Source organism: Chelonia mydas, chromosome 1 (assembly GCF_015237465.2).
Source record: "Chelonia mydas isolate rCheMyd1 chromosome 1, rCheMyd1.pri.v2, whole genome shotgun sequence".
NCBI lineage: Eukaryota > Metazoa > Chordata > Testudines > Cheloniidae > Chelonia > Chelonia mydas.
In genome coordinates, this window is record NC_057849.1 from 292,523,068 (window position 1) to 292,546,822 (window position 23,755).

General features: G+C 45.3%; 1 protein-coding gene and 1 long non-coding RNA gene across 3 annotated transcripts in view; one reads left to right on the top strand and one right to left on the bottom strand.

The window, feature by feature from the left end:
* Positions 1-13,803, top strand: part of LOC122466262 — a 44,925-nt gene extending 31,122 nt beyond the window's left edge. The window contains exon 3 of the long non-coding RNA XR_006291639.1: positions 13,751-13,803. This is a non-coding gene — a long non-coding RNA (uncharacterized LOC122466262). The remainder of the gene's footprint in view (positions 1-13,750) is intronic.
* TMEM117 (transmembrane protein 117) overlaps positions 1-23,755 on the bottom strand; it is a 326,549-nt gene that overhangs the window by 122,972 nt on the left and 179,822 nt on the right. The gene's annotated exons all lie outside the window — the stretch shown is intronic.

Below are 23,755 nucleotides of genomic sequence, written 5' to 3' on the forward strand. Positions count from 1 at the left end.
ACACTTTTGACCATTCCTTCAAAAATCTTCAAACCCCTTCCTGGGTAGGAACTAAAGCAGAAGTTCCCACACTGTAGTCGTTGGAGCAATTGCTGGTAGTCTGTGGAGAGATGGTTTGTTAAATGGTGCTGGCTCATCATCTTTGTTTCCAGCTGCTAAATTGCATTTTAAAATAATTAAAATCTATTAAATGCTTTCATAACAGTCCTTTTTCTATGTAAATATTTGGAGTATGTGTAAATTGGAAGGAAAATGGACTATGAGACAATCTCTGTTATTAGGAAGTGAACTACCCTATGAAAATGTTTGGAAATGCCTGAACTAGAGAACAATGAGCTCACTGGAGTTTCCTTCAGTATTTCATTTGTAAAAAGAAAAGGAGTGCTTGCGGCACCTTAGAGACTAACAAATTTATCTGAGCATAAGCTTTCGTGAGCTACAGCTCACTTCACCGGATGCATTCAGTCTGAAGTGAGCTGTAGCTCACGAAAGCTTATGCTCAAATAAATTTGTTAGTCTCTCAGGTGCCACAAGTACTCCTTTTCTTTTTGCAAATACAGACTAACACGGCTGCTACTCTGAAACCTATTTCATTTGTAGTAGTCATCCCCCGGTCATCAAACTGGGTGAGGCACACACCGCAAGAATTAAACAATAAACAGAGGACGGAATAATTGGAAGCCATGGTTCACCAGAACACTCTAGAATTACAAGCATCTGATGAAAAAACAATGAGGAGTCCTTGTGGCACCTTAGAGACTAACATATTTATTTGGGCATAAGCTTTCATGGGCTAGAACCCACTTCAGAGCTTATGCCCAAATAAATGTGTTAGTCTCTAAGGTGCCCCAAGGACTCCTCGTTGTTTCTGTGGATACAGACTAACCCAGCTACCACTCTGAAACCAAGCATCTGATGGACTCTGAAATCTTCTCTACCTCGAATTAAGCACCGAATATTTTACGTTCTAACAGACACCACCACAGCAACATTTTATGTCAACAAACAAGGAGTGCTCATTCTCAACTACTTTGTCTAAAAGCTCTGACTCTGTGGTCATAATGCCTGGGACACAGAGCGTTTCCAATGGCTTTGTACCTGAAAGGACAGATAACTTATTAATGAACACATTAAATCAGACTATAAGGTCAGCATGAGTGATCTCTGACGCAGTACGTAGTGGACTTACAGCTCAGAAAGAGGGTTCAATCAATACACCTCTTTATAACTAACAGCAATGAAAAATGCCCTCTATTCTCCTTCAGAGCATGGACGGACAAAGATTTTTGTTACATATCCATTCCTATTAGATTGGAGCAGCAGATTTCTATGTTTTCCCTCTAATCCCATGGAAATCAGGGAGTTAGAACATTCTCCACCTTGGGACTCTGAGAGTTTCCTTTTGTCCTAAAGGCACTTTTTCCTTTATTTGGCTTATGTACTAATAAGCCCCCCACAATGTAGTATCTGAGCACCTCACAATCTTTAATGTAACATGCCTCTAAGGAAGGCAAGTGGTATAATCCCCACTTTACAGATAGGAAACTAAGGCACAGAGAAGCTAAGTGACTTGCTCAAAGTCACATAGGACATCTCTGGTCGAAAAGGGAATTGAACCCAGGTCTTCTATAGCCCAGGATTACACAATACGTATGAGCCTATCCAGCCTTTTCTCCTCCCAGGAACCTATTCAGGCTTGCCAAGAAAAAGCCAATTTCTGCTTGTTTTAAGCGGACTAGGTTTATCATTTCTTTGAGTCACTTATTGATCGTTTCTAGGCTTTTTCAGTAGCTTATTTGCTTGTTTCTAGGCTTTTCTGGCTCTTTAAGTAGCTTGTTGCTTGTTTTGGCTTTCCTTTTGGGCTTTTCTGGGAGGTGTGGCTGCTGCTTTTTTTTTTTTTTTTTAATTGCCCACAGAGAGTGTGGTTGTCTCCTAGTTGCACAATCCCTCTCCCAACACCAAAAGAAAGGGGATAGGAAGAAATCAGGATCTGGAGACTGACAGTCCCCAGGGCCAATGCTCCAGGTCAGCCCGATTAACAGGACAATAGCAGGTCAAGGGGGGAACCAGGAGCCCAAAGCAGGCGTGGGGGCCTGGCCCAGCCCGCTTGAGCTCCATCTATGTGAGCTGGAGGGAGCCAGCTCACTCAGTCAGCTTGGGTTGGGTTCCTCTCCCTGTGTGTGTCCTCATGAGATTGCTGCATGTGTTTGCTTCTTGAGTGACCTGCAGTGCCTACTCTCTCCCCATGGGCTACCTCCTACCTGCACTACTAGGTACAGGGGAGTTCGCTGGTTGGTTGGTTGGTAGGTATGGGGGGGTGGTTGGGAGCTGGGTACTGATAGCAGTAGGCTGGCAGGTTGCAGCAGCCTAGGATTTGCCTGCCGTTGCTGGCTGCTGGTTCTGCAATGCTTGTGCTTTTTAAAAAATTATTTATTATTAATTATTATTAATTATTATTATTAAAAGCTCAGCTGTGGTCGGTGGTCTTTCCATGGGTGCATCTCTGGTGGTGGTGTTGCATCTGCACCACTGGGGGGAGGTCTGTTGGGGGAGCTGCAAGGGGTGGTGGGATGCAGGCTGTGGGGGTTTGTGTGGGGGAGGGGCAGAGGGTGGCAAAGCTGAGTGGGGGGGGGCTGCAGCACGGCTTGGGTCACAGAGCTGTGGAGGGGAGTAGAGTGGCACCATGCCACTGTTGTGGGTCAATAACTCTTGGGGCATTTCCAGTCATGTGGTGCACACCGCGGGGTATCTTTTGGGGGTCTGGTGGTATTATGGCTGTTCTGGCAGTCGGCCGGTGGCACTGTGGATGCAGACCAGTGCTGACCAAAATGGGATTGGCTTGTGTTGGGTAGCTTGGGCTTCTTTTGAAAGGCAGTGCAGCTTTATTATCTTGTGAGACTTGGCAACCATCGAAGTGTGTATTTATAGTGTGCCAATCATTATAGCACCTAGGCACCAAATACAAGAACTAGTTCCTAGAGGAAGGTTCCTACAGCATAAACTCAGAGTTCAGAGCCATCTCCTTTATTGTCCTCCTTTATTGGCCAGTCAACACCTTTCCACTCTTGGCGGGGTGGGAAATCATCCACTGAAGAGGGATTGGATTTATGGTTTATTACAACAATCTACTTAACCTCCCCCCCACACCACCGCTCAGTTTTTTTATTTTCTCCTTTCCCCTCTTTGATTGGAGAGGTGTTAACTGGCCACTTGACCTTGAATGGTTCCTTGAAATATGTGCTAACTACTTATGCTAAACAATCTGTTCTACCTTGTATTTAGCTGTGACACTCTGAGGGCATGGCTACACTTGCAGATGTAGAGCGCTTTGAGTTAAACCAGCCTTTGGAGAGCGCAGTAGGGAAAGCGCTGCAGTCTGTCCACACTGACAGCTTCAAGCGCACTGGCGTGGCCACATTTGCGGCACTTGCAGCGGCACTGGGAGCAGTGCATTGTGGGCAGCTATCCCAGCATGCAAGTGACTGCAACATGCTTTTCAAATGGGGGTGGGGTGGGGTGGAGTGTGACAGGCAGTGTGTTGTGAGTATGTGGGGGGGAGAGAGTGGATTTGGGGGGGGCTGAGAGCATGTCAGCATGCTGTCTTGTAAGTTCAGACAGCAGCAGACCCCTCTCCCCCACCTGACTCCCTCTCTCTCACACACACAGCATTCCACACTAATGGTGTCAGGATTCCCTCCCCACTCTAAAAGCTAGGGTACAGATGTGGAAACCCGGATGAAAGACCCCCTAAGCTTATTTCTACCAGCTTAGGTTAAAAACTTCCCCAAGGCACAAATCCTTCCTTGTCCTTGGAGGAGTACTGCTGCCACCACCAAGTGAGTTAGACAAAGATTCAGGAAAAGAACCACTTGGAGTTCCTGTTTCCCTAAAATGTCCCCCCAAGCACCTTCACCTCCTTTCCTGGAGAGGCTTGAGAATAATATACCAACCAAATAGGTAAACCAGATTCTTAAAAAACACAACTTTATAATAAAGAAAAAAAAATAAAAGAAGCACTTCTGTAAAATCAGGATGGAAGGTAACTTTACAGGGTAATTAGATTCAAAACAGAGGATTCCCCTCTAGGCAAAACTTTAAAGTTACAAAAAAACAGGGATAAACCTCCCTCTTAGCACACGGAAAATTCACAAGCTAAAAACAAAAGATAATCTAACGCACCTTGCCTTATTTACTTACTCTTTTTGCAATACTGAGACTCATTTTAGGACGATTTTAGGAGAAGGAGTTTTCTGACCTGATGCTTCTCTGCTTCCCCAGGGAACACACAAACAAAGAGCACAAACAAAGCCTCCCCCCCCCCGCCCCCAGATTTGAAAGTATCTTCTTTCCCTTTGGTCCTTTTGATCAGGTGCCAACCAGGTTATTTGGGCTTCTTAACCCCTTACAGGTAAGGAGGAATTCTAGGCTACCCTTAGCTGTATGGTTATGACAAATGGCTTGCTTTGTCTCAGAGCAGATAAGCAGCCGGCTGTCAGAAACGGAGCTTTCAAAGGGCATATCCGCATTCCTGCAGCGATTCAAAAACAATGACAAGAGTGGCCATTTGACTTAAGGGGATTATGGGATGTTTCCGGAGGCTGATCAGAGCGCAGTAAAGCAACTCCTTGTTCACACTGGCGATCCAGCGGGGGCGCAGCAAATTTACTCCACTCGCCGAGGTGGAGTCCCAGCAGCGCTGTAGCAGTGGAGTCAGAGCGCTCTACGTGCCTTGCCAGTGTGGACGGGGAGTGAGCTAGTGCACCCGGGGCTCCTTTATTGCACCGTAACTCGCAAGTGTAGCCAAGCCCTGAGTACATTTCCCAGACCTGAGGAAGAGCTTTGTGTAAGCTCTGAAGCTTGTCTCTCTCATCAACAGAAGTTGGTCCAAGAAAATATATTACCTCACCCACCTTGCCTCTGTAATATCCTGGGACCAGTTACCAAAACATTGTATACAAGAGCTTAACAGAAATGTATGTAATGTTCTGTGACTGTTCTGCAAATAACTAGCTTCTAGTTACAAAGAGTAACCAGCAAATGGAAGCTGTCAACAAAAAAAAATAAACGGCAGCTACTTATGTAATACATTTTGCAACCTTTCCCAAGCCTCTCTTCAGCATTGCCTCTATCACACAAGAGGAAAGTACACAACTAAATGAATTTCTGTTCAGATTAGAAGCCTTTGCCAAATGTCCTTTAAATTACGTATGTGCAACATTAATATCGGTTTTAATCACCCACGTGCACTGCTCCCTCTAAGCCGTGCACGTGCACACAGATCTTAAACCCCGCGCACACGGCGACACACCCCGTGCACTCCCGGCTTCGGCTGTGGCTTTTTTTTGTGTGCGCTTCGGCGGCGGCACAGAAGAAATTTTTTGCGCACATGGCCTGTTAAAAATTAGAGGGAACATTGCCCCTGTGTATAGAAACTACAACCACAGTCAAAAAACAAAAGCCTTCAGAGTTTAGAAATCCCTATATTAAGCAATATCTTATTATACTTCCGAAGAAATACTGCCCTTGGAGAAAAGGCAAACCCTCCGCATAAATCAGTCAAGCCCATTTTTTAAAAGCTCCTCTAATGTCTGACTTCTGAGAACAAAGGTGCTGCATGGAAGCCAAGCTTCCGCTGGTACTGTTCTTCATGCTTACTGAATATACCCAATTCTCTTGAGGCTATTCCACTGTCACATGTACCCCAATTGGTAAACTGACTCAGAATACTGGCATGTGAAAATGACAAACCACTTTCAATGTAAGACTCTTTATTTAAAAATAGTCCAGGCAAACAATTCTTTATAAAGCTTGATTCATGGGAAAAAAATGTAAAAAGGCCTGTAAAACTGCCACCAAAGACAGACAATGATTTGAGGCTCACTACAGACAGGGACCCTTGAAAGACAGCAAGAAACAGCCGTTCCTCTGAGCCTGCACCTGGAAGATTGTGTTTAGTTACCGGCATCCTTAAGAAAAAGACACACAAATTGGAGGAATTCATTCTTTCTGTTACTTTTCTCTGATTAGGGAGCAGAGGGGATTAATCATTAAGCAAAGAGTGATTCCTCTATTAAAGTCAACTTTTACCAATGGTTACCACATTACAGTGCCTAAATATTGGATGCATTTCCTGTTCTAAACATAGCAATAATTGCCAACCCACAAAACAACATAAGACTTCCTTAAAAATCATGACTTTTAAAAAAAAATAAATTTTTTTTTAGGTTTTGTTTTATTTGCATTCTCCTTTTTGAGCCTTTAGGATTCAGGTTTTCTATCTTTTCTCTGTAACTATGAAGTCCAGAAAATTATTTTTTCTTTTAAATGAAAGCTCAGAAGGACCTGGGGCTTCAAGAAAAATACCAAAGACTCATGATAAAATCACAAGACTTGGTGCTTTAGTGTAGACAATAGCTATGCCGACGACTGGTTCTCCCACTAGCATAGGTAATCCACTTCCCCGAAAGCCAGTAGCTAGGTAGATGGAAGAATTCTTCCCCCGACTGAGGAAGTTAAACCAACCTAATTTTCTAATGTAGACCAGGCCTTACTGTTATATGTGTAGAGGAAATGTTGCAGGACTCCGGGGATTGTGGTTTGTTAAGAATTTTTTAAATGTTAATAAAAAAAGTTAAATGTTTCAGAACTATCAAGTTAGCACATTGCTAGCCCATGTAACCATATGGCATATGACAGTTACTCTTATCCGCCCTGTCCTCTTCCTTTGGATTCTTGTGTGTGTGTGTGTGGGAGGGAGGAGGGGGCGGGGGGTTTCTGTGCACATGCCCCCTTTCTTAAATTTTATTGTAAACTCTTCAAGGAAGGCAGCATGTATACATGTGTTTGGTAACACCTAGCACACAGCATCTCCAAACGTGCATACAACTGCAATACCAATAATAGTAATATATTTTAAAAACACCTTTCTTATGAAGTATCTAGTGTTGCTGCACAAACAACACACCTGACATTAACCTTACAAAAATCAAGGAAATGAAAAGTTAAGCCACTTACTAGTCTGAATCCTGTGTTCTTCCAGCTGCAGGACTACAGTTTACCATTACAACTACCATACACCACAAACCACACACTCCAGTCTGAGGTCCCACCCCTCAGCTTACCCTGCTCCAAACATCCCTTTACCAAAGTATCCCCTGCCAATACTATTAGTTGTGGATGTTTGCTCTACTAGTATGTTGTGTTGGGAGTGGATAGTTCAGAAAAGAGGGTGAAGGAATAGTGGTACCAGGGCCACAAAAATATTCAAAGAAAATAAAAACTACCCTGGTGTGAAATTTCACATTGATAGGCCACCTGCTTTTAGAGACACCAAAGGAATGTATCCCTTATTTTAAGCCCAGTTTAGAAAACAATCCTAACTATTGTGACAAAGTTCCTCCTCTGCCTTGGTGGGTCCTGCGCTTATTGGCGGATTTGCTCACCTCAGAGATTAATGGCAGCCCTCAGTTTGGCCACTTTTGCTGGTGACTCAAACCTGCCGTTCACTCAGGTAACCTTATCACTGGCAGCATGGGGAAAAGGGAGGAGAACAATCCCTGCAGTCTCTGCTGGTCCACCTAGTGGGTTGGGGGACAGGCCAGGGACCTTCCCCTCTGGTGGAACCCACAGTCCAGGTCAACTCCTCCTGGAGCTGGGGGATTGGGGGGAACCCAGGCCCGCCCTCTACTCTGGGTTCCAGCCCAGGGCCCTGTGGATCACAGCTGTCCACAGTGTTTTGTGTAACACCTGTGTGATAGCAACAACTCCCTGGACTACTTCCCCATGGCCTCCTCCCAACACCTTCTGTATCCTCACCACAGGACCTTCCTCCTGATGCCAGATAGCGTTTGTAATCCTCAGTCCTCCAGCAGCACACCCTCTCACTCTCAGCTCCTTGCACGCCCCTCCCTGACTGAAGTGAGGACTTTTTAAACCAGGTGCTTTAATTAGCCTGCCTGTCTTAATTGATTCTAGCAACTTCTTAATTGGCTCCAGGTGCCCTAATTAGCCTTCTGCCTTAATTGGTTCCAGCAAGTTCCTGATTGTTCTGGAACTGCCCCTGTTACTTTACTCAGGGAAAAGGGACCTGCTTAACCTGGGGCTAATATATCTGCCTTCAATCACTCTCCTGTCAAGGAACCTCCTGGTCAACCTCCTCCTGGCCCTGGCTGAAGTGGCCATCTATAAAACCAGGGAGAGGAGGTTGGCTGATGGGGCCTCCTGTGACTGTGGGGGCCTATTTCTGATCCTCTGTCCATTCATGCATCCGGGCAGAGTTCCTCTGGGCGGCGTCCACTGGCTCCCTTGATGCCTTCAAGGAGCAGTGGGTGCTGTCCAGGGTTCTCTGCTCAGTGTCCCCCTCAGGTTCCCGTCGTTTGACCCTTTGATCGCACTCCTGTCACTGTTATTTCATTAGTTGTCCCCCAGAATCACTTGGCTTCCAGGTCCTGTGGATCCTCCCCTTAGGGCTTGGGGGGGTACTTTAGCAGTGGGCGGGCTTCTGCTGACCCTGTCACACTATGTAGTTACTACTAAGCTTCCAAAATAAGTCTGTTTTCATGTTACGCTTTAACTTGAAATTGGAAAATTTCTACATAAATCCCAAATCAGTGATTTCTCAGGGTTCTCCTCCCCCCATGCTTCACACTGTCCATTGCCAGTTTGCAAACCTTCATCCCATAAGGAATGGGGATAGTTGATACTCATTGATGACATTTGGAAAAGAGCAAGCAACACTAGCTCACTGCTACACAGCTACTGGTCATTTGTTTGACATGTTCTTCCTCTATTGTCCATACACAAAGTCATATGAACTCAACTAATGGTCGCTCATTAAAATGCATCTTTGCCTTATACAGCATCTTCTATGAATATATATAATGTCAACCAACGTGTGCTTTCAGAAAACAAACAAAAGAATATCCCAGCATGAAGAAGGACCACCTTCCCACAAACAGAAAATGTGCCTCTCAAGAGTTCAGATGCCACAATTTTTTAAATGCTGCACTATCAACATGGTGAAATGTAGATTTTTAGCAGATTCTGTTCTGAACAATAATTTTCAACATTATGACTTCTCCAGAGTGGACAATTCCCAGGTCTAAGCCGTCCTGTGTGCACAGCTGATATGGTACAATCTTTGCTCTACAGCTGGTCTTGTTTGTCATCTCAGCTTACTTGATTAAGCATTTTAATCAGTGTTTTGCATAGGACTGTGCACCTTCTGTTGAAAATCATGTTTGGCTGGTATTTAGTTGAAAACTGGTTGACGTCAACAATTTATCCAGGCATTCCATTTTTCTCATTTCATCATTTTTAAGGGTTTAAGATCAATATTTTAAATTGTGCCTTTCCTTATATATAAAACAATAACAAAATATTCCCCAATCATTTCAAAATCCTGTACTAATGATGTTGCTAAGCAGCTTCTGATGCTGCTGGTAAGCTGTTTACATTTAGTATAATACCTTGGAGAATAGCAAGACTTGACTACCTTCCTTTGCCTGTCTTAAGTTTTGACCTTCTTGCCTCTCACACATATAAAAAGTTTTTTTTTAAGTGCTGAATTCACTTATTCTCATCTGCCTCAATTTTGCTAACCTCTCCTTCTGCCGCCAGCCAGCTCTGCTGTTCTATTTATATAGATTAAGCAAACACCATATTTTCCCCAATGTTTTTATAAAATTTAGCTTAAATGATACTTATAGTAAATACAAGTATGTTTAAATAACCTACAGTGTGTAGGTTAAAAGCCAGTTTTTCCATTCACAATGTCACATGCTACTCAAATGATGTTATCATAACTGTTATGCTATAACTTCTTGGAAATTCCATTTTTCAAAAAAACCCAAACAATTGCTAACCTTTTGTAACTGTTCTTCAAAATATTTTGCACATGTCCATTGCACTCTTGGTGTGTGTGGCCCCCATGAACAGTTGCTGGAAATGTTTCCCTCAGTGGTAACCATTGGGGCAGCTTGAGAATCCTCGACTGCTTTGCATTGCTGGCGTCCGTACAAAGGGCCGAGCAGACCCCAAGCTCCCTCCGTTCCTTCTTTCTGGAAACTCCAATGTAGAGGGGAGGAGGAGTGGATGGGAGTAAGGGAACTCATAATCTTGGGCAGGTACATAATACTTGTGCTCATCCCTTTTTGAAGTTGGGCAGGGGAAGGGATGCAGGGGTCTGCTTCAGCCCCATAACGGGGCCGATAATGGCCTCATTAACTGGCAGGGCCACTCTGGAAGGACCTGCAGTGGCTAAAATATCGACCAGGCAGTGAGAGGATTCTTTTACTTCCTCCACCCGTACACCCAGACTTACAGCACTCTCTTTAACAATTCTTAGTGTGCCTTATTGTCATCTGGGAGAGGCGACATGCCCCCTCCTGAGACTGCCTCATCTGGGGAGGAGGAAGAGGAGGCCCGCTCTGGCTGTGGATGCTCTTCCTCCAATTTTTGATCTGCAGGGTCCTGGTGAGCTGGCTCTTGATGTCCACCTGGGCTCGGTGCCACATGCCTTTCCAAAGTTAACAAATAGAAGTGCCTGGAATACATTTCAGAAACTGGGGGAAAGTCCCATGTATTCTAAAGAGGTCACCGGTCAGGCATAGGCCCCCAGTGACATTCTGACCAACCACTCAATGGTATTCCTGTGACAGGATCCATGGAAGGATAGAAACATCAGAAGGAGGGGTAGCGAGAGTGGCTCCAAGAATGGGAAATGTCGAACCTGACCTCTGATTTGGAAGAAGATGACTTTCCTTCTGCTGACCATGGAGACGCAGTTCCAGATGTTTTTGGCAATCAGTGCCAAGGTGGAGAGGCCCATAGATAAGCGAGCATTGTGAGTTTTCTTTTTGATGGTACCAAATGGCGAGTCATCAGGGGTACACGAGCCTGGCATGGTACCAAGCGATCTAGCAATTCTGTTGATTGCCCTATGTCCGATACTGTCAACAAGAGTTGACACTGATACCAGCACTGACAGGGTTAGGAGGTCCTTGGCAGCCACAAACTCCTCCAGAGTGGTCAGTATCGAGGTAGTGTTGGTACAGTGTGGTGTTGCAGATGTGTAAGGAGCTCCTTCTGACTCTGGACTCGATGAAACCTACCTAGGTGGTGGAGCCAATGGTGCTTCTGTGGTACCAAAGCAGAGGAGTGTTTAGACATAGACCACACTCTCCTCTTGGTGTGGTTTTCAAAGATGCTGAGCGCCCACAGCTCCCAAGGATGTCAATGGATTTGTAGGCACTCAGTACCTTTGAAAAATAAGGCCAAATGCCCACAGAGGCTGGGTTACAGGGATGTGACTTTGCTTTGCTATAAGTGTGATATTTACTGGATTTCTATTGGTGTAATAATAGTTAGGGAATGATTGGCAAAGTCAAATATATTGAACCTGCCTGGCTGGAGTCCTCTCACACATGCAATGGCTATTAAACTTGAGTCTGCAGGGCAAGTCCCTGATGTTCAGTCAACTCTAGGGACTTGCTCAGGAAAATACTGCAATGCTCTGCCCAGTTATTCCCTTCTCCCTGTACTCAGGATGGATACTTTGCAGAACCACTGAGCCGGTATCTATATTCTAGTATAGTAACAAGTAAGCTGTGAAGCGATACCTTCTGTCTCTGAATTCTCAATATGTCGAAGGAGTCTCAGGCATGATGAGTATCCAGTCGGTTAATGTGTATGTCTGTACAGACACCTGCCTAGACTATTGAAATGCAGTTTAAGCACTGGGAAGACAGATATAGTCAATCAACGACACTCAGCAGGGGCTACAACTCCAGGACCCCCAGATTCAGAACTGTATGGGAGCGACACTCAGAAATCTAGGGCACCAGGACACTTGCAACTTTCTTGCTGCCCCATGAATGTGAGCTTGAGAAAGAAAAACTCTGGGAAGAGCCACCCAGAGCCTAGGCCAGCAAGAGCCTAGACAAGCAGCTGCAGCTTTGGAACCTTTGGACACCACTGCTTTTCAGAAAATCTCAGTCCTTCCCTTTGAAAAGACTTCCTTCTGTGCTGATTGGTTGACTGCTTGCTCCACTCCTGTTCCAATCCTTCCCACATAGTCTCTCCACTTTAACTTCTTGCCACTTGCCCTCCATGTCCCTTCAATGTTGCTTCTCCCTTCCTTTGTCTCGGTTTAAGCCCCTCCCAACAAAACCCCATTAAAGAACAAAACAAGAGTCATGGAACTAACATGAGATTTGCAGACCATCCTTCCAGCCTTTTGTCTGTCCTGCTTATTTGGCCCTGGTCTACACTAGGACTTTAGGTCAAATTTAGCAGCGTTAAATCGATGTAAACCTGCACCCGTCCACACGATGAAGTCCTTTATTTCGACTTAAAGGGCTCTTAAAATCGATTTCCTTACTCCACCCCTGACAAGTGGATTAGCGCTTAAATCGGCCTTGCTGGGTCGAATTTGGGGTACTGTGGACACAATTCGACGGTATTGGCCTCCGGGAGCTATCCCAGAGTGCTCCATTGTGACCACTCTGGGCAGCACTCTCAACTCAGATGCACTGGCCAGGTAGACAGGAAAAGAACTGCGAACTTTTGAATCTCATTTCCTGTTTGGGCAGCGTGGCAAGCTGCAGGTGACCATGCAGAGCTCATCAGCAGAGGTGACCATGATGGAGTCCCAGAATCGCAAAAGAGCTCCAGCATGGACTGAACGGGAGGTACGCGATCTGATCGCTGTATGAGGAGAGGAATCCGTGCTATCAGAACTCCGTTCCAGTTTTCGAAATGCCAAAACCTTTGTCAAAATCTCCCAGGGCATGAAGGACAGAGGCCATAACAGGGATCCGAAGCAGTGCCGTGTGAAACTTAAGGAGCTGAGGCAAGCCTACCAGAAAACCAGAGGGGCGAACGGCCGCTCCGGATCAGAGCCCCAAACATGCCACTTCTATGATGAGCTACATGCCATTTTAGGGGGTTCAGCCACCACTACCCCAGCCGTGTTGTTTGACTCCTTCAATGGAGATGGAGGCAACATGGAAGCAGGTTTTGGGGACGAAGAAGATGATGATGATGAGGTTGTAGATAGCTCACAGCAAGCAAGCGAAGAAACCGGTTTTCCCGACAGCCAGGAACTGTTTCTCACCCTGGACCTGGAGCCAGTACCCCCCGAACCCACCCAAGGCTGCCTCCTGGACCCAGCACGCGGAGAAGGGACCTCCGCTGAGTGTACCTTTTAAAATACTATACATGGTTTAAAAGCAAGCATGTGAAAGGATTAATTTGCCCTGGCATTCAAGGCTCTCCTGGATGTATTCCCAAAGCCTTATTGCGTCCTTCATGGTAGGACACTTTACCACTCCAGGCCAGTAAAACGTACTCGGGAATCATTGTACAACAAAGCATTGCAGTGCATGTTTGCTGGCATTCAAACAACATCCGTTCTTTATCTCTCTGTGTTATCCTCAGGAGAGTGAGATATAATCCATGGTCACCTGGTTGAAATAGGGTGCTTTTCTTCAGGGGACATTCAGAGGAGCCCATTCCTGCTGAGCTGTTTGCCTGCGGCTGAACAGAAATGTTCTTTGCTGTTAGCCACGGGGAGGGGGGAGGGTTGAGGGGGTAGCCACGCGGTGGGGGGAGGCAAAATGCGACCTTGTAACGAAAGCACATGTGCTATGTATGTAATGTTAACAGCAAGGTTTACCCTGAAAGACAGTAGCCACTGTTTTATAAAATGTGTCTTTTTAAATACCGCTGTCCCTTTTTTTTTCTCCACCAGCTGCATGTGTTTCAATGATCACAGGATCTTCTCCTTCCCAGAGGCTAGTGAAGATTAGAAAGAAAAAAAAATGCACTCGTGATGAAATGTCCTCTGAGCTCATGCTGTCCTCCCACGCTGACAGAGCACAGACGAATGCGTGGAGGCAAATAATGTCAGAGTGCAGGAAAGCACAAAATGACCGGGAGGAGAGGTGACGGGCTGAAGAGAGTAAGTGGCGGGCTGAAGAGAGGGCTGAAGCTCAAATGTGGCGGCAGCGTGATGAGAGGAGGCAGGATTCAATGCTGAGGCTGCTGGAGGACCAAACCAGTATGCTCCAGTGTATGGCTGAGCTGCAGCAAAGGCAGCTGGAGCACAGACTGCCACTACAGCCCCTGTGTAACCAACCGCCCTCCTCCCCAAGTTCCATAGCCTCCACACCCAGACGCCCAAGAACGCGGTGAGGGGGCCACCGGCCAACCAGCCACTCCACCACAGAGGATTGCCCAAAAAAAAAGAAGGCTGGCATTCAATAAATTTTAAAGTTGTACACTTTTAAAGTGCTGTGTGGCATTTTCCTTCCCTCCTCCACCACCCCTCCTGGGCTACCTTGGTAGTTGTCCCCCTATTTGTGTGATGAATGAATAAAGAATGCATGAATGTGAAGCAACAATGACTTTATTGCCTCTGCAAGCAATGATTAAAGGGAGGAGGGGAGGGTGGTTAGCTTGCAGGGAAGTAGAGTGAACCAAGGGGTGGGGGGTTTCATCAAGGAGAAACAAAGAGAACTTTCACACCGTAGCCTGGCCAGTCATGAAACTGGTTTTCAAAGCTTCTCTGATGCGTACCGCGCCCTCCTGTGCTCTTCTAACCGCCCTGGTGTCCGGCTGCACGTAACCAGCAGCCAGGCGATTTGCCTCAACCTCCCACCCCGCCATAAACGTCTCCCCCTTACTCTCACAGATATTGTGGAGCACACAGCAAGCAGTAATAACAGTGGGAATATTGGTTTCGCTGAGGTCTAAGTGAGTCAGTAAACTGCGCCAGTGCGCCTTTAAACGTCCAAATGCACATTCTACCACCATTCTGCACTTGCTCAGCCTGTAGTTGAACAGCTCCTGACTACTGTTCAGGGTGCCTGTATACGGCTTCATGAGCCATGGCATTAAGGGGTAGGCTGGGTCCCCAAGGATACATATAGGCATTTCAACGTCCCCAACAGTTATTTTCTGGTCTGGGAATAAAGTCCCTTCCTGCAGCTTTTGAAACAGACCAGAGTTCCTGAAGATGCAAGCGTCATGTACCTTTCCCGGCCATCCCACGTTGATGTTGGTGAAATGTCCCTTGTGATCTACCAGAGCTTGCAGCACTATTGAAAAGTACCCCTTGAGGTTTATGTACTCGCCGGCTTGGTGCTCCGGTGCCAAGATAGGGATATGGATTCCGTCTATGGCCCCACCACAGTTAGGGAATCCCATTGCAGCAAAGCAATCCACTATGACCTGCACATTTCCCAGGGTCACTACCCTTGATATCAGCAGATCTTTGATTGCGTGGGCTACTTGCATCACAGCAGCCCCAATAGTAGATTTGCCCACTCCAAATTGATTCCCAACTGACCGGTAGCTGTCTGGCGTTGCAAGCTTCCACAGGGCTATCGCCACTCGCTTCTCAACTGTGAGGGCTGCTCTCATCTTGGTATTCATGCGCTTCAGGGCAGGCGTAAGCAAGTCACAAAGTTCCATGAAAATGCCCTTACGCATGCGAAAGTTTCACAGCCACTGGGAATCGTCCCAGACCTGCAACACTATGTGGTCCCACCAGTCTGTGCTTGTTTCCCGAGCCCAGAATCGGCGTTCCACAGCATGAACCTGCCCCATTAGCACCATAATGCATGCATTGGCAGGGCCCATGCTTTCAGAGAAATCTGTGTCCATGTCCTGATCACTCACGTGACCGCGCTGACGTCGCCTCCTCGCCCGGTATCGCTCTGCCAGGTTCTGGTGCTGCATATACTGCTGGATAATGTGTGTGGTGTTTAATGTGCTCCTAATTGCCAAAGTGAGCTGAGCGGCCTCCATGCTTGCCTTGGTACGGCGTCCGCACAGAAAAAAGGCGCGGAACGATTGTCTGCCGTTGCTCTGATGGAGGGAGGGGCGACTGACGACATGGCTTACAGGGTTGGCTTCAGGGAGCTAAAATCAACAAAGGGGGTGGCTTTACATCAAGGAGTATTTCAGGCAAGACTTCACGGAGGGTTCCAATAAGAAATGGTGCACCTAAGTTATTGTTGTTATTGGAACAAGGAGGTTAGTCTGGCCTCTGATTGATACATGGCTAGATTTATCTCGCTGCACCTTCTCTGTGAGTGACTGCAGTGTGACCTAGAGGGATGAGTCCCCTAGACAGGGGAGGGGGGAAGCAAATGAGTACAAAACAAATCTGGTCTATTTCTTGTTTTGATCCACTCCATCTATCTTTTACATCTTTGGCTGGCAGCAGACGGTGCAGTAGGACTGCATGCCATCCACATCTCATGGCTGCTCGGCAGAAGATGGTGCAATACAACTGCTATCCATCCTCATCTCTTGCCTGCCCAGCAGAAGATGGTACAGTACGACTGCTAGCAATTCATATCGCCTGCCTGCTCACCATAAGACGGTTCAATAGGACTGACTGCAGGACTAAAGAGAATGACCTGGTCAAGTCACTCCAAATTTAGTCCCTGCGCCCATGTCTGCCCAGGCGCTCCTGGCCGATGTGGCCAGGAGCACCTCGGACATGACGATGATGGCTACCAGTCGTATTGCACTGTCTGCTGCCAGAAGGCAATGGGTTGCTGCTACTGTGTAGCAATGCAGTACCGCGTCTGCCAGCACCCAGGAGACATACGGTGACGGTTACCTGAGCAGGCTCCATGCTTGCCGTGGTATGGCGTCTGCACAGGTAACTCAGGAAAAAAGGCGCAAAACAATTGTCTGCCCTTGCTTTCACGGAGGGAGGGAGGGAACGGGGGCCTGACGATATGTACCCAGAACCACCCGTGACAATGTTTTAGCCCCATCAGGCATTGGGATCTCAACCCAGAATTCCAATGGGCAGCGGAGACTGCGGGAACTGTGGGATAGCTACCCACAGTGCAACACTCCGGAAGTCGACTCTAGCCTTGGTACTGTGGAAGCACTCTACCGAGTTAATGCACTTAATGCACTTAGAGCATTTTCTGTGGGGACACACACACTCGAATATATAAAACCGATTTCTAAAAAACCGATTTCTATAAATTCGACCTAATTCCGTAGTGTAGACATACCCTCAGACTGCAATGGGCTCTTTAGAAAAGTAACAGCCTCTTATTAGATGTCTGTACTGTGCCTAGCCCAATGAGGCATCCATATGCCTTTCAGCTGAGGACCCTAGATGCTACACTAACATAATTAATAGTAATAATAAATATGCAATGTGTATTTTATCTTTCAGGAGACCTATTGTATAAGAAAATCCAATGTGAGGTCCACTGTGATCTTTTAATGCATAGATTCATAGGAAACCTAGACTTGTTGCATTTACATTTGTTCAGAAACTATGATGCAAACTCAGGACTTCTTTGTGTAGGAGGTGGAAGAGATGGAACTCATAAAAATTTTATGACACTTACAAAATATCAGAATGTTTGAGCCAATTCATTGTACAAGGTAGTTTGTTTAGCAGGAACACTAAAGTTGACAATAACCTGGGAACTATATTATTTATTTTATGTGCTATCTACCAGAGTTAAACTGAGTAGGGAAAATGAATATGCAAATATAAATGACAAAATATAGCTTACATTAATATTTATTTTTTATTTAGATTTAAATAATAATCAAAGACACCTATAAGAAGTTCTAGGTTCTCTAACACACAATTAGCATTGCAACAAAACCCTAGAAGCATTAAAATAATAATTCAAACAGAAATACATACTGTAATACATATATTAAACCATTCTAATCAACAGTCCTACTGAGTCTTTCTCAAAGGATCTCTAACACAACTCCTATCCCTCATCACCAACACACCAGGAATTGAACCAAGAACCTCCAGTACTCACAGCATGAGCTGGTGCAGTTTAATCAGAAAAGCCAACTAATACAGCTGGGGTTTTAGCACCTGACAGACAGGGACTACAGTAACTCATAACCTCTGTGGATTGGCACAGAGGATGACCTGCAATACATATTCACCAGCAGGTTACATATGAAGCTACAATACGCAGCTACACTGCCTTATCTTGTCACTTAAACAGCAATCTCAAGAAAACAAGTACTAGTAGGGCTGGTTGAAAAATGGAAACAACTTTTGCAAAAACTTTGTCCTTTGTTTTGTTAAAACAAATTCCATTGTGCATTTTTGGCCAGCTCTATAGCTAGTTGAAAAACAGTATGAATGTTTTGGTGAAAATAACCACAAAAATGTGTCTTCCTATAAAAATGGATTTTGAATTTTTTCAAACAGCTGTAATTACTGGTTAACTGAAGATCGATTAGTGTTGTAGGCACAGATGCATAATACTGGTGAATGTGCTAGAACTGGTAAAATGAAAGTTAAATAAGATTATATCTTATAATTATTGGCTGAAATTTGTCTGCCCCAGGGTTTTATGAAGCAATTTTAATAAAGACAGTCTCATTTTTCAGAAAAATACAAGCTGTACACTGACCAGAATGTTCCTAGATTAAAACAAGGCCATTTGCACTTTTCCCACAAAACCAGAAAAGTCTTGTTAAAAGACCCTTATCGGCTCTGAATAACAATGTTTTGTGGGAAAATGGAAAAGAAAAAGGAGCCAGTATAGAGGGGACTGAGGAAGAAGATTTCTGGAAAGAGAGACAGACTCCTAGAAGGAGTGCATAGAGAGAGAAACAGAAGCAGTATACACTGAGTGAGAATGTGAGCATACGCACCAACTCCGTGGATGCTCTGGGGCTGGAGCACTCACGGGGAAAAATTAGCCAAGCTCCTCTCACCCCTTGCTCCACCTCCTCCTCCCCTGAGTACGCCGTGTCCCCGCTCCTCTGCCTACCTCCCAGCGCTTCGTGCCTGGCTGCCGCCAAACAGCTGTTTGGCAGCATTAGCACACTCTGGGAGGGAGAGGGAGGAGCAGGAACATGGCGTGTTCGGGGGGGGAGGTGGGGAAGAGGCAGGGCCAGGGCAGGGATTTGGGGAAGGAGTTGGAATAGGGGCAGGGAGGGGGTGGAGTTGGGGCAAAGACTTTGGGGAAGGGGTTGGAATAGGGGTCGGGGCCTCATTGAAGGGGTGGAGTGGGGGCAGGGCCAGAAGCAGAGGGGGGGCAAGCACCCACAGGAAAGGGGGAAAGTCAGCGCCTATGAATGTGAGGCAGAAATACGTCCAGTTAAAAATACTTCTCACACCTTGTTCAGTATAAACTAAGGGCTGACAACTCAGTACTTTAGGAGATGCAGAATTACCCATAGGTCAAAGAAAGTCATCTCTGTACCTTAAGAATATTGTTTAGGACACCTAAGTGTATCCACAAGTTTCTACAGAGTCCAGGGCCAAATCCAGAGGAGGAAAACTGGGCACCTCATACCAGAGACCAGTCTGTGGGCCAAGAACTACGTCAAGCCAGTCTTAAGAAGCAGAGGACGCTGTCTTTTGTCTCCATCCAGCTGCCTCATCTTGTACCTGGGACTATACCTGGTCAGAGACTGGGCATTACCCCCAAAGTATTTAAAAGTCTAGCTGGAGTATCATCTAAGACTTTCCACCTTAAGCTCTAGCTAAGAGTTATTTAAAATACACAACATGTGAGTGTTTTCATCTGAAAGCCCCTGCTGTCTGCTGGAGAAGAGATAGCATATCTGCTAAGTAACTTTTAAGTTTTAATACCTTATTTGGGTAATGCTATACGAAACTTTTGCCTAGGTTAAGCCTTTGTTTCCATAATTGACAAATGAATGCTTCTAATTGAATTAGTTGTGAAGTGCTTTAGCATCTGAATTTTGGTTGGTTTTGCAGAACAATGTATAGGCTACAGAATTGCACTGTGTTGTGATATGCTCCTCCTTTTTTGCTTGTAACAGGTAGCAATAAAAGTAGAATTTAGTTTATCACATGAATGGAGGCCTGAGACCTCTGGCTTTGGCTATATCAAATGCTAAAATACATGTCTTCTGTAGGAAAAGTCAGCCTTCTGATAAAACATCTGAGTTATTGACTGTTTAACTTGGGACACAAACTGGGCTATTCATATAACCCTAAAATGTTTGGACTCAAACAACATGAAATAGATTCAAACAACTCTGGTGTGCAAATCCATCCCTGGTTTTGCTTATGTCTATATGTAACATCACATAATTTACTACTATAGAACAGAAACTGGACCATTTGGTACCGATGTTGTATCCCATCTGTGCCCTGGGAGCGCATGTATTGACAGCAGAATCAGGTTCCTCTTTCTCATATTTGTGTCCACAGCAGGTTGCTCATAAAGTCACTATTTTAAAGTGAAACTTTGGCCAGACTCAGTAAAATTAGTCTCCCATCTCTGAATACACGTCCAACACACACATGTTGGGCATGGCAATGAGTCGTTTCTTGACTGGGGAGACAGGCCAGAAGCTACAGCAACATAGTAAAATAGGTCCCAAACCTTCCAATACTTATAACCATGCTTAACTTTGCACATTCTGAATAGTCTCATTGAAGTCAACGGGCTAAAGACTTTACAGAATCGGTGCCTTAAAATATGTCTTCACTAGAAACACTGCAGGTGTGCTGCTGTAGCGCTTCAGTGTAGATAGGAGAACCTTCCCGTTGCTGAGTTTATGCACCTCCCCAAGAGGCAGTAGCTAGGTCCATCGACCTAGCCCTGTCTTCACCAAGGCTAGGTCAGCTTAATACTTCATTCAGGGATATGGGTTTTTTACATCTCTGAGTGATGTAGCAAGGTTGCTGTAACATTTTAGTATAGCCTGGCCTTACATTGGACTAAAAATGTAAGTGTGCCTGGTCAGAGGCCCCACAAAACAAATCTGTAGAATAATGAGTGGAACTGGAGAAAGAAGATTGGGTTTCACAAGGGACATGATATGTCAGTGTGAGACTGTTGACCTGGCAAACTTGGCTCTTGGTATATTTATCAAAGCTCCGATATACACCGCCTCCTATACACTGGTCTCACTGGCTGGTAGTTACACTAGTAGCGTCCATAAATGAAAGCGGGGATGATAATTCATGAAAAGTGAAACCATGAATCAATTATAATGTTCCTGAACTTGCCGTCCAATTTAGGATCAACAGGCCATAGTATCCCAGTGCCCACTGTTTGTTATTTAAGAACGTTCTATTCACATTGAGATCTTTTATGAATCCAGCACCCTTGTAGGGATTTACACCAGGATGAATGAGAGTCAAACATGAATCTGAACGGTGAATAATTATAACTGGCCATGAGGCAGAAGCCTTCCTGAGTTATGCCACATCCAGGTTTTGCCCATCCAGGTCCCCTGTGCAGGGAACCCACCATACTTGATCCTTCCTACATCCCACACAGTGCTGGGTTGCTATCTATTTTGTGTTTGTCAGCTCCCTCCCCTCCCTGTATTCCCTCATACACAGTATTCCCGTTCCTGTCCCATTCCTAACTGAGAATAACGTTGTCTGGTATGTGGGGGAGTTCTTACCCTTAAGGGGGTTTTGTATACATTTAAGGCCCAATCCTGTGACCACTGACTTCAATGGGAATCTCTCCATTGACATCCACGGTCACTGGATGGGGCCTAAAATGATTTTTTTTGGAGTAAATAAGAAAACAGAGCGCACGTCAGTCTGCATTGCTGTGTGTAAAGAGTTGGCTGGATGCTGAGCTTGTGTAAATTGGCCTCTGCAGGCAACACCAAAAATAAGAGACTTCAAAAAGTGTGGGAATTGTAAAAGCAGACAGTGAGCAAGAGCTTCTAGAACAGGGGTGGCCAGCCTGAGCCTGAGAAGGAGCCAGAATTTACCAATGTATATTTCTGAAGAGCCACAGTAATAAGTCAGCAGCCCTCCATCAGCACCCCCCCATTTCCCCCGCACTCCCAGAGCCTCTCACTCACTGGCAGCCACACCGATCAGTGCCTCCCCCTCCCTCCCCACACGGCCCAATAAGCTGTTTCATGGCGTGCAGGAGGCTCTGGGGGTCGGGGAGGAGCGAAGGCACGACAGGCTCAGGGGAGGGGGTGGGAAGGGGTGGAGTGGGGGCAGGGCCTGTGGCAGAGCCAGGGGTTGAGCAGTGAGCACTCCCCGGCACATTGGAAAGTTGGCGCCTGTAGCTCCAGCCCTGAAGTTGGTGCCTATCCAAGGAGCCGCATATTAACTTCTGAAGAGCCGCATGTGGCTCCAGACCACAGGTTGGCCACCCCTGTTCTAGAAGGAAAGGAAGCAGAAGCTGGAGACATTACATTGCAGAGGAAGTGCTCCAAATTCCACCACCTGAAATAGCTCATCTCTGCTCTTGTATCTAGACTTGCTGTGAAGCAAGTTAGACATGCTCTTAGTTGTAATGATCTAAAAGTTCTTATTTTAATACTGAAGACAACTTTTATGAGGGAGATTTACATGCCACTCTTAATATAACTATGCAAAGGAATATAGTATACAAACCCTTATACAGTAATGCACTATAAGCAGTGTAACTTCTGATGGAAACATCTTAAAGAAATATTCACTTTGATTGTGGGCAAGCACAAAAGTCCTGTTAACATACAATCTGCCATTTCTCATTCTACACTCTTTTGGCTACTGTTTTACCCTCTGATCACTTTGTAAGTTTTAATCTCTGTTTCTGAGATGGAAACTTTGTGTTCAGATGAATGTTTGTCTACATGGTCCACATTTGTTTGTCTTCACTCATTTCAGTCTTTGTATTCCTCTCACCAGGAATCTTCTAGCTTTTTCAATTTTGCAGAACTTTCTTCTAGACAATACTGTATCAAATGTGCCCATACGGATTTAGGTTTTAACTACAAAGAGCAAAGCCATTAAAGATATTAAAATAATCATTTAAACTTTTTTATAGATAAGAATGTATTTGCAAAAAACTATTCATTGTTAGCTACATGACATCAACTAGGTTTCAGATTGAAACTAGATCTTGTGTCTTTGGCTGCATCATATTCCCATGAACTACAAGCAGAACATGGTAAAACAACAACTACCCAACAGTAAACATTGTGGCACAATGGCTAAAAATAAAAGTAAAAATGTCAATTGGGAAGCGAGTAGTAATGGATTCCTGCAGTTTCGCTCGCTTTATGACCTCATCTTTAAGGAGTAAACGCAGGAGCATTGCTAAACCTGCCGATTTGCTTTGTTAAATTAAAAAGGCAGAGTTGGACATTGACATGGCAACAAGTAGGACTGAGACCTGCTGCTGTGCTGATCTTACAGGATGTAAGAAGATCACTAGGCAAAGGCCATCAGTCCTGCAGAAAATGTTAGAGAAAGTAAAGAACAAAAGGCAGCACTGGTGTAGGATACAGCAGGCACAGCATCAGCCCTTTTTAAATATATTGAGCTCTTAGGGTGGCTTGAGTGAACTTGCCCATGCTGCAGTGACTGTGGCAGGGACGGTGCACGATAATGAAGATATCAACATCTTTTGTCACAGTAGGTATTGAAGAATGGGCACCATCTTGGATGTGCTTTTTCTGTGGACTAAGTCTTTTCAGCTAGTTTTAAAACATACAAAGCTCCTTTTTGCATAAGAAAACAGTTTACCATGGTTTGAGTTCAACATATTTTTCTAAGAGACTAATAGTATTTGACTAGATCCCCCAATCTGGATGAGCTGTGCTAAGTTGGAGACCAGGGCATGAGTGGGAAATGGTGGCATTAAACCGCATGTACTGATATGGTTTAATATATTAAACCTGCACTGATCCCAAGGCTATCCAAGGTCTGGTCCAGTCCTCAGTGTTCAGGCTGCTTTAACTTGGGGATATGGGCACACAAGCCTAAGGGCCGATTCGGACAGCTAGT